This window comes from Stylophora pistillata, chromosome 4 (genome assembly GCF_964205215.1).
Source record: "Stylophora pistillata chromosome 4, jaStyPist1.2, whole genome shotgun sequence".
Classification (NCBI taxonomy): Eukaryota; Metazoa; Cnidaria; class Anthozoa; order Scleractinia; family Pocilloporidae; genus Stylophora; species Stylophora pistillata.
This window is the reverse complement of record NC_142522.1, coordinates 18,985,730-18,997,883: the sequence shown is the minus strand read 5'-3', so window position 1 is coordinate 18,997,883 and position 12,154 is coordinate 18,985,730. Positions and strand designations below refer to the sequence as shown.

The 12,154-nt window shown below is 38.8% G+C and overlaps 2 pseudogenes; one reads left to right on the top strand and one right to left on the bottom strand.

The window, feature by feature from the left end:
* Nucleotides 1–8,997: 8,997 nt before the first annotated feature.
* On the top strand, nt 8,998–10,855 carry LOC148732730 (uncharacterized; annotated as a pseudogene).
* A 138-nt stretch (nt 10,856–10,993) lies between these two features.
* LOC148732729 (uncharacterized) lies at nt 10,994–12,007 on the bottom strand (annotated as a pseudogene).
* Between the last annotated feature and the right edge of the window lie 147 nt (nt 12,008–12,154).

The window sequence follows — 12,154 nt, the reverse complement described above, 5'->3', positions numbered from 1 at the left end:
ATCCTGCAACTTTTTCCGAACGTTTTTTAAGTTAGGAAAATCAAACGACTAATGAAACTGCAGTTTGTACCAATAAATTCAATTCATTGAATAATAGTGAGTTACCTTGTTACTACTTTCGCAAACCATCGAATAACGTTAAAGCACAACAATCGTTCCATTGAAAACCTTTTAATCTAAACACTAATCACTCAAGTAGTCAGTCATTTTCAGTTTTTGTCTCAGGGTTGGAGGCATCGCTTTCGTAGTCTATATTCGGATCGAAGTAAGGATTGTCCCTTGTCATCATTGGTTCCATTCTTGTTATCAGCAGTTCAAACGATTGTCTCTCCTCTGGGTCTGCCTTCCAACAGTCTAACATCAACTCGTATCTGATAAGATATTAAGTATTCTGATTAATAATAGAAGGATTAATTCCTTGGTGACTTTTGTATTATCTCGTTTACTGGTAGTCAAAACACTGATGACTATGTAAATGGTATTTGCGCACTACAAATATTAAACTATTATTATATTATTATAATATATTGCAGTCAATTAAACTTCGCCTGTGACCCTTAAGCAACGTTAAAGGGTCCGAGTGCTTTCACTAAATATTCTCAAATAAACTTCATAAGATCCACATCTTGTGCTAGCGTTTTGGCCAGATCGTTGCTCGCTACCAAGTTATATCTTTCTACCGCCGTCATGGGTACTTGTCAAGAACCATTTCTTGTACATTTTGACCACATAGTTGCCAAAATGATCATGATATCATAATAAAAATGCTCGCTACCTAGTTATTATTATTTTTATCACTGTCATTGTACTCTGTAATGTGATAAATCAATATACGAAGAAAGAAGCATATAATTGAAGAAATAAAGAATTCTGACTAAAAAGGCGTTCTTTAATTCATCTCTGTCTGTATCACTCAATAGCTACTTGTCTTCATGCATAGAATTTGGTCTTTCACTTCCTCCAACATAATTTTTCACTCTTCTCATAAAACTTAATAACTAAATAACATTTTCTATAGCTGTATCTGGAACAGAACATTGTATCAAGACTTCACATATAACATTAAAGAGGATTAAATCAGTTGAAATAGCTTAAGAGGACCTTTCTTGGTAGGTTGTATAGAATAAAACTATCAGTAGGTTGTTGTTTGGACAAGTGGACAATATTGTTGAACGTACAGCTCATCAGAACAAATGGCTGGGTTCTCCATTCGATATCCTGACTTAAGATGTTTGTACAACTCTCTGTTGCTTTTTCCAGGGTAGGGGATGCAACCTTAAAAACAAGTTAGATTATAAGACGGAACAGTAGTAAAGATCATTTTTATAAAAACAAGAATAAGTTTAGGACGCTCTTGACGTAACGATATCTCAACTGCACAATTTACATCTCCCTAGTACGGTTTTCACTCCTCTTTTTTTGTGTAAGAACCTGATCTTTAGCAGCAGTAACGGATTAAAAACTGGAAAAACCGAACGAAAACAAAACGAAACAAAAACAAAGAAAAGCAAAAAAAAAAGCTCTTCAAGAAAGTCTTCTTTCGGTGTTAAAGGGCAAGCTTCGGATCCTGCGTCTAAGGTATGTTCCGTAGACGAAAAACTCTTAGAGTAATTTTTCTTTGGTTTTAGATTCGGCTTTTACTCGCGTGCATAAAGCTGTTTTTGAAGCGATAAAGATTAGGGAAACTAACAGTAACTTAGCATAACTAAGCTGACACATCTCTCTTTCGACTGCACAATGTTTGCTATCTATAGTGTCAAGAAGGGAACATACTTTTGATACAATGGATCAGTCGTTACGCACCCATTGTGCATAATTCCCACAAAAGTACACCAAAAGACAATCTTGCGAAAAAGGAGACGAAAAGTAATAAGTTCAATAATAAATTTATTATTATTAGTAGTAGTATTATTATTATTTATTAAGTTACTTTGCATCAGTCAGTGCCTTGGATCAGTCGGTGCCATGTCTTTCAAATAATCGCTGCTATCTCCCAGTAATAGTCTAGTTGTAGGATAGTTGTACAGAATATGTAGATGGTCATGATGCTGAACTGTAGGCCAGTGAAATGTTTGATTGAGGCTAATACCTTTCGTTGTAAAAAGAGAAATTTTGGTCTTGAAGTTCAGGTGTTTGCAGTTGCAGGATAATTTTCAATTTTCTTTGATACACGTTCAAGAAATCAAAATGAAAGACGACAGAGTAAAGGGGAAGAAAAATTTGCCTAATGGAGGATCTTGGTTGCGTCCAGACAAAATTTACCTCATCCTTCTTTACGGCTCTGTAATAATCTATTTCCTCCCCCCTTTATATTATTCCCCCCCCCCTTAAAAAAATTCGCGTGAAATACTGACTGGTCCCCAATCCAAATATTCTTGTCAGACATTGAACTCAGAATAAATCGACGTAACAGGCCAAATTCAGCAATCTTCACAGCTCTGTCTTCATCAAGAAGAATGTTACGTGCGGCCAGATCACGATGAACAAATCCCTTGCCAGCCAAGTATTCCTGTTCATAAAATACAGCAAAAAAAACAAAAAACAAAAAAAAAAACCCTCGTAGCCCGTGCATAATTCTATCCTGTTGTTTCTTTTGATTTTGCGCATCACGACGGCCAAAGAAATCATAACACAGTTGACCAAGAAGATGATCCTTACATGGTGTGGTTGAGGGAATGAATTCCTTGCCCGCCCACTTTCTTCACTCAGTCGTTCCCATTTTTCCATCGAAATTAAAATTGGACCGTATCTCATAACAGGTCACAAGATACACGTAGATAGAACTGGAGTGATTTACAAATAAGAAACCGACATACGACTTAACGTGCCCTCCTGTATCAAAATTATGGAAAGCACATGCACGGACCACAGAAGGTCATTATATTCTCAAGGTAAACCGGCGAAACTTAGCCATAAATGAAAACACTTGTAAAGCTGTATGAATCAACAAAACAACAAGAATATGACTTCATAACTCTATAATGGCTGAGTAAAATAGACTGTTACGACCGCATAATCTACTGATTCCTGGTAAAAGATTTATCGCATCATCGTTTCTCATGTTATAAGTGTCGTTCAGAGTAGAATTGGAAGCGTATTTCAAATCACGCTTTTAACTGACTTCCTTTCCATACACATTTTCGTATTTTGCCTTTGGTAATCGTAAGTGACTTATTGTTAAACAGAATTCGGCTCTCGAAGCTGGAATAATAAAGAACTAAAGTTTGTCCACTAGGCTCTAATTGATATAAGATACAATTTTAAAATTCAAGCAATTACCATTCCCTTTGCTATCTGCCACGCAAAACAAAGTACATCTTTAACGGTGAAGTCAACTGCCTGCTCACCATCAGTTTCCTGTGGTTCCTCTATGTTCTCCTGGGGCTGTGGCGTAGAAGTGGCAATAATTTCCTCTTCATCAATCGATGAATTCACTCCATCCCTCATTTTGTCATCATTTGTGTTCTCCTTCCCTATCGTCGGGGTGTTCAAATGGTCTTTGCTTACATTACAATACAGCCGAAAATCAACAGTAGAATCTTCCATTTGAGTGATTGGTTTTTCAGTGGGCAAAATCGTGTCCGAGCAAATTAGGCAACCCTGTTCCCTGAACTGTTTGCTCTGTATCATATGCCCTCTTACCTGCTCCGAAGGAAAATCAGTTTGAGAAGTATTGATTTCAAATGATTCTTCATTTTTCCTTTCCCCCTCTGTAAATGGCTGTTCTTCCACAGTGATTGAAATTTCCGACGTGACGATAAAATCTTGCTCATCGGTAACTTCAGTAATTACGTCCGCTTTCGAGACTTCCTTACCAGTATCGTTATCAACATGAAAGTCTTGGTCTTCCGTCTTATCAACTGAGACAGCATCATTTGATGAACTCCAAGTGCTATCTGAAGAATTGGCTACGGCTTCAAAAATAGCATCATCATAGCCATTTTTGCTTTTGACCTGAACTCAAATGATAAACGATGTCGTTACGACAATTTCAGTAATCAGTTTTGAGAGCATAACTAGGGTCCCCAATAGGGTTCTTTAATCCCGCCATCCCGATCGGAATTTTCTCTCAATCCCGAGATCCCGACGGTTTCTACCGGCTAATCCCGATCCCGGTCATATTTTCTTAATTCCTTACTTCAGCAAAAATGATCCTTGAAGTTCCGTTTCAGATTCCCTCACATCAGACTCAAGCATTGGCTATTACGTTGAATTAGCTGTATCTCTCTGCACTAAAACGATGATCTAGTTCATTTGTTCTTCATGACTGGTTTTAAACGAGTTTCATGGTTTTTATGGCTGTTTTTTTTTTGTTTTTTGTTTTTTTTGTTTTTTTCTTTTTTGCCTCGTTTGGTCGATAACACCTGCCTTCCGGGATCACTTCGATCCCTGAAAAAAGTGTCTCTCGGAGATGGTAGCGATCAATGAGGAGCATTAAAGGGGAACTGAAGCCTAAAAATGAACCATTTTAAAATTGCAGCTTATAGTTCAAATAGCAATGTACGAGGGTTTTTTTTCAGTCTTTGGGCCCAACTTCGCCTCGGAAAAATAGTTTAAAGGGGTGTTTTGGCCTCGTAGTACGGCGGCTCAGAAAATCGATGTCAGCGGTCATTTTAGCTCGCTCTTACGTCACTGGTGGGGAAGAAAGATAATAAACCCGTACTCTTCCTACAGAAATTTGGTTTGGTTATGGAGTTATCGAAGTTGCGTGACTTGTAATTAAAATTAAAGATGATGAGTCTGCGGTTCTATTTTATACTGGATTCCCAAACTATGGAGCACTCGTAAGCTTCTATAATTTTATTGAACCAATGCTGGCAAAGATGCAGTACTGGAAAGGAGAGAAATTGTCGAAAGAGAGTCAGCCATACCAAACAGATGACAACAGAAATAAGCCGGGGCCTTCAAGAAACTGTCATTCTTGGTTAAATTTTTGCTCATACTTATGAGACTAAAGGCTTGGTTATTTGTACAAGATCTTGCTGATAGATTTGGGATCAGCACAAGCCTGGTGTCCAGAATCTGCATTACATGGATTCATCTCCTCTATGTGGAACTAAAAGAACCTTTCCCATTTCCAGCACAAGAACTCGTTCACAAGAATATACAGCAAGAGTTTGCTCAATATGCAACAACTAGGATTATTTTAGACTGTACAGAACTGTTTATTTTTTTCTGTGAATAATAATGTTAATTATTGTCAATGGGCTCTTCGAAATGTTATGTTTGAAGAATAGAATTTTGAAGCTCCTTCCCATAAAGACATAGTTTAACTCGCATTTTACTGTCATGCCAATCACTTCCCTTATTTACAAAATGTACAATGGTACCTTATCTTGATTTCACAAGCCCAACATCATCTTTTTTCCCTGAGTACTAACAACATTAATATTAATATTTCTTAATGTAAGGAAAGATTACACCTAAATCAATTGGAGCATTAAATTTGAGCTGGTGAAGGTGAAGCAGCACTGATAGTTGACACAGGTGCTTTAACTTCTTGGTGAAATAATTCCTGTTCAACTTCATATGACTCCCCTTGAGTTGTCACATTTGCTACTGGGACCCTTTTAGCAGGCATTTTCCATAGTTTTTTCGGTACTGACCAGTTAAATCGAGATGGTTCTGCCCATATATATAATAATTAAACTCATCATTTTATAAATTTATAATTTTACATTTTAATTTTACATTACAATTTTATGATTTTACATTCAGTTCAAAGATATCGTATTAGACCACAGTGCACAAAGAAATATAAATGTCACCTTTTGAATAAGGAGAAAAAAATCCCAGCATAAACACTTCAATACCGAAAATCCAAGCAGGCATTTTCTTTCGGTATCCAAGCAACAAAACAACCGGACAAATATTATATACCTTTCACCAATTTCCAGTGACCTGCCCACGTTTTTTCGCATGTCTTCTGTTTTGAAATGTTCTGAGCACAAAAAGATTGATTTTGTGATGAAGAATCCGTCCTTTCCATGCTGGCGCTTCAGGAGATTGCACCATCTGATTCGCTGCTGGACGTCATTCGGAAACGAGAAGAAATGCAGACCTGTTGGATTGCCTGTTATCTCATAATAGCTATTAGCACAACCAAAAAGCGGCACAGTGTCTTCCTCTTCTTTTCGAAGAAGAAGGAGGAATATCCTGCGTAGGGAAAGTATCGTTCATTGTCGAAATATCTCGATGAAAAGGACAGAGCACTACCACATTTCACTAAACTCTCACTAGAACTCGCAACGCGACTCAACTCTAACCTCGCTATCATGTCTGCGCGGTTACACATCCAATATGAATGGAAAGAAGAAAAATAGCTTGACGACTAGGAAATTTCTTCATTTATTGAACAAAATAGAAAAAGCAACACGACAACGCGCCAATTCTGTTCCGCTTCGCATACTTCTGTCACGCGCTCCCCGTAAATAAATATCTGCGAAATTCGCCCGTACTGAAATAACAATTTGGCGTGTTGGATTATTATCCAACTACACCTAGACGAGTACAAATAACGCCATAGACGAGTACAAATATCACGCGGTATTTGTGCTCGTCTATTGTAGAGTACCGGTTAAACAGGTTTTCTCGCATCGCGGAAACGAAGAATTGGATTGTAGTTACGAAAAAAAAAAGCAAATGGCGGACAATTTGAATCATATTTCCAACGACGAAGAGTCAGAATGGCTGGCAAATATAGATCCAAGTTCATTAGATGAATCGAACGAAGAAAAACAGTTTGACGACCAGAAAATTTCTTCATTTAATGAAGAAAATAGAAACAGCGACCCAACAACGCGCCAATTCCGTTCCGCTTCGCATACTTCTGTCACGCACTCCAAGTAAATAAATATCCGCGAAATTCGCACTGAAATAACAGTTAGGCGTGTTGGATAATAAATAACTTATTAGACGTTTTGTTGTGTACTATCGCTGAGTGTTTTTACTCGTTATTTGTATTTTGACTCGCCCTACGAGCTCGTCAAAATACGGCACAACTCGTAAAAATACTCAGCGATACTACGCAACAAAACGTCTAATAAGATATATATTCATTAAAAACTGGATCATTGGATTATGCAATTCAAGACTTTTATTGGCTTAGCCATTATGGTATATCAGCCAATATACCATAATCTACAAATATGGTAAGCGTACGCGCCAGCTTAAAGAATAATAATATTATATAATATATTTAATACATTCTGCTGTGTAGGTTGATGGGATTGGAGGGGGAAGTATAATATCCTTTCTCATGTTTGACCCCTGGGGTACTTTAAAGTAAAGTTACAGAGAGCTGCATGTAGGTACTAATGAAGTCATATTACCTCTAAAATAACTACATATTTTCCAAGTACTTTTGGTTTGAATTTTAAAATGACCTCCCATCCTCCCCTCTCCAAAAAAAGGCTAAAATCTTCTTGTTGTCACAAAAAAAAGAACAAATAAGCAACCAACGCAAATATCAAAATCGAATATTTCAAACTTAATAAAAGGTTTGCTCCTCCCTATGCCTTTAACATTTCCATGTACCCCATCTGCCTAGGTAGGGGGGCTTGTGACCCTGTACGTTTCATAAGCCACGCCCAATATCCAGATACAAAATTATTTTAAGTAATCCTCATCTATTAGTCATTACCAGGTCAAGAATAAAACTAATTGGCCATTTCAGATTTTGCAATAAATTTGCCATCTACACATGCCATGAATCAGTTTGTATTTTTCTTAAGGGAGAAGGATCACCATAGAGATCACTGGTGTAATTATATACCAGCACTAACAACCATAAAAGACTGGCACACCAGGGCATATTGCCCATGGTCCTTCCAAATGCTTACTTTTTGAATATGAACTCTGTAATTATCTCAACCCAATAAAGAACAACTTTATCCTTGGTTCAATATTGTGCATCGTAACATGAAAATGAGTGTAAAACAAAGAAAAAGACAAATTGAAACAAGGATGAAATTGAACTACAACAAATACATAGTATATCAACTTAAACTAAACTTGCAAAGACTAGCAACAACTAACGATAAAAACCGACGTTTCGGTGTCATCGTGACGCCATTGTCAAGGAGAAATAAAAATAAAGTTTGTGGCAAGGTGTAACACTAAATTAGCATAAATATGTTACGAGCTAATTAAACAAATACTTTTGCGCGAATTGAATCGCTTTGCACGTTCAGAGTGGGTTTTAAGTCTGATGAAAAGCATTTCGTTCACCAAACAATCGAACTTGTTACTACACTTTTTCAGAATGCTAAAACGTTTCAGTAGGTCTTTCGGGACTTCGCTGTGCCGTTCGGGGTAGTGTTTAAATATTGAAGATGCCTTTCGTTTATGTCCATCCACGCGTGTGTGTAAGTGTCCGCGTGTATAGCCCACATAACCCGCATCACACAGGTCACATTGAAATTGATAAACGACGCGTTGTTGGTTGACAATCTGTGGCTTGATTTCTCGTATTTTAAGATCTTGGCCAACTTTGCGGCTAACAAATACTGGCTGGACAGTTGTCTGCACCTTCATGCTAAGATTCTTGAGCTCTTTCTTACCATAATTTGCTGATTCCTGATCTTTGAAAGGTATGACCACACGAACAATGGATATTGGTTCTTTGGGCGTCTGTGTGGGCTGCGTACCAACAATTCTTGATTGTAAGAAGGTGTTAATGGTAGAATTTACCAGGCGTTCCGGGTATTTAAGCCGTGCGAAAACTTTCTTTAGGCGATCACACTCATCAGAGAAATGGGCCCAGGAGGACGATAATCGGTGTGCGCGATCCAGCATAGTTTTGAGCAAGCTCCGTTTGTAGCGATTGTCTACATGGCTTTGTTAGTGTAATAGTAGGCCCGTGTTTGTTGGTTTCACATATACGTTGGTTTCAATCCGAGGGGCATGGTTGAGTAGTTCGGTGCCAAGGAAAGGAAGCTTGCTGTTCTTCTCCACCTCCATGGTGAATTTGACCGAAGTGTGGGCGCTGTTGAGGGTATGCAAGAACGTAGTTGCTATTGGAGCCTTGAACCCCACCTCAATGATGATAATTTAAAGGAATTATCTGCAGCAACAATACGTTTCGTTGCACTCAATTACATCGAACGCAAGAGTCCGAAACCTCCAAAGACATTGTTGAGAGCTATAGAGGAGTTAAAAGGGCGCGACGACATAGTTATCACGAAACCCGACAAAGGGTCTGGTGTTGTGGTTCTAGACAAAACCGAATACTTGCGATTACTTTCTGAAGCCTCAGTCAATGATACAAGCAAGTTCCGTGCCGTTCCCCTGGAGAAACCCAAGACCAGGGGCAGACCATCCAAATATTACCACCCACTACTACAAAAAGAGGAGATCCTAGATTCCATTGTTCGTAGAATTCTACCGAAGACCATTGCAGATTCCGTGAGCCCTACAGGTTCCAGATTGGCACATTTATATGGGTTGCCAAAAACCCACAAAGAACAATTGGCTTTGAGGCCTATATTATCAGCCACCGACACGTACAACTTTCCCCTTGCTAAATGGCTCGACGAGAAATTGAAGCCCTTGTCCCTTAATCAGTATACAGTTACTGATAATTTTGATTTCACAAAAGAGATTCACGAGCTGAAGATCAACAAGGGTGAAATCTTGGTTTCGTATGATGTCTCCTCGTTATTCACAAACGTGCCTTTGGACGAAACAATAGAGATCTTGGTTAACAGAGCCTTTTCGAACAATTGGTTCAATACTACCCACAATCTTGCCCTTACCATAACAGATCTTATTGACCTCCTAAACGTAGCAACCAAAGGCCAACTATTTCAATTTAACGGAGCTCTATACGAACAGACAGATGGCGTTGCTATGGGTTCCCCTCTCGGGCCCTTATTAGCAAACGTCTTCATGTCATCCATCGAAGATACCCTTGAGCGACAAAGAAAACTCCCATCCTATTATCGTCGATATGTTGATGATACACTCACTGTAATGCCTGATCTAGCAACAGCAACTACCTTCTTGCATACCCTCAACAGCGCCCACACTTCGGTCAAATTCACCATGGAGGTGGAGAAGAACAGCAAGCTTCCTTTCCTTGGCACCGAACTACTCAACCATGCACCTCGGATTGAAACCAACGTATATGTGAAACCAACAAACACGGGCCTACTATTACACTACCAAAGCCATGTCGACAATCGCTACAAACGGAGCTTGCTCAAAACTATGCTGGATCGCGCACACCGATTATCTTCCTCCTGGGCCCATTTCTCTGATGAATGTGATCGCCTAAAGAAAGTTTTCGCACGGCTTAAATACCCGGAACGCCTGGTAAATTCTACCATTAACACCTTACAATCAAGAATTGTTGGTACGCAGCCCACACAGACGCCCAAAGAACCAATATCCATTGTTCGTGTGGTCATACCTTTCAAAGATCAGGAATCAGCAAATTATGTTAAGAAAGAGCTCAAGAATCTTAGCATGAAGGTGCAGACAACTGTCCAGCCAGTATTTGTTAGCCGCAAAGTTGGCCAAGATCTTAAAGTACGAGAAATCAAGCCACAGATTGTCAACCAACAACGCGTCGTTTATCAATTTCAATGTGACCTGTGTGATGCGGGTTATGTGGGCTATACACGCGGACACTTACACACACGCGTGGATGAACATAAACGAAAGACATCTTCAATATTTAAACACCACCACGAACGGCACAGCGAAGTCCCGAAAGACCTACTGAAACGTTTTAGCATTCTGAAAAAGGGTAGTAACAAGTTCGATTGTTTGGTGAACGAAATGCTTTTCATCAGACTTAAAACCCACTCTGAACGTGCAAAGCGATTCAATTCGCGCAAAAGTATTTGTTTAATTAGCTTGTAACATATTTATGCTAATTTAGTGTTACACCTTGCCACAAACTTTATTTTTATTTCTCCTTGACAATGGCGTCATGATGACACCGAAACGTCGGTTTTTATCGTTAGTTGTTGCTAGTCTTTGCATTACTAAATCTTTATTGATAATAAACTAAACTTAACATGTTTTTATTCTGTCTACTACTTCTTGGCAAGCTCTTGCAGCACAGCCACTAGTGCCTGGTTCTGTTGTTGTTGTTGCTGCATTATAGTCATTTGCATCTGGCTTAGCTGTTGAAGCTGCTGATGTTGCTGCTGCTGGAGGTTAGCAAACATTGTTCGCTGCTGCTCCTGTTGATGGATCAGTTGCTGTGTCATTTCCTCTTGCCGCTTTGCTTGGGCACACTGTTCCTTTTTTTTTTAAGTTCTAGCTCTTCTTGCCTGATTTTGAATTCTTTTTTTTGACTTCTCCTTCAAATATACCATGGTCTCTGCTCCAGATCTCCTTGTTCTTTTCTCCTTTTTCTCGGGCTCTTCACTAACCTCATCACCAACCACTCTTTTTCTTGTTTCTCCAACTTTCTCCAAAGCCTTGGCTCTAATATCCTCCACTTGCTTTTTCTCTTTCTCTGCACTGGCTTTTTTTTCCACTGATATCATTTGCTGATCTCTCTCTGCAGCCTCAGCTTTCTCACATATTTCTTCGATTGCTGCATCAAACTCTGAAGGCTTATCAACTGCTATTCCACTGGCCTTGCTTTCTTCTGCATCCTTTCTTTTGTGTTTCTTTATTAGAACCAGGTTTACACGGTCTCTTACAGACCTCAAAGAAACTGAGAAACGGGGCTCAGACACTGCACTCAGGTTTGAGGCAATTTCTTCCCACAGTCTCGCTCTCTCCCTACTTCCCTTCGGCTGGCTATAGGGATCAACAGTTAGCACTTCTCTTACTAAAAGTAAATCGTGATCTTTCTTCCAGTACATTGGAGTAGTCGACCTTAAACATAAACAAAGTAGATTGAATTGCCAGTACAAAACAGCTGACAAAACACACTTATCATAGGGTCACCTTTCGACTTAAGAAAAAATAATAGCCTGCAGAATACAGAGCAACTTTTCATGGTTTAATAACAAGTTCGGCTGGTTTAATTCACACAAAAAAAGGCCACGAAACCTATATAATAGAATTGTATAACCTTTTTTAAATTGTCCCTTTCTATAAAAATACAGACTAGTTAATTAAATGCTATCATCTGCGGATGATAAAGCGACCGAAGCCTCGAAACGTCAAGATATTTTTCCTTGTTTAAAAA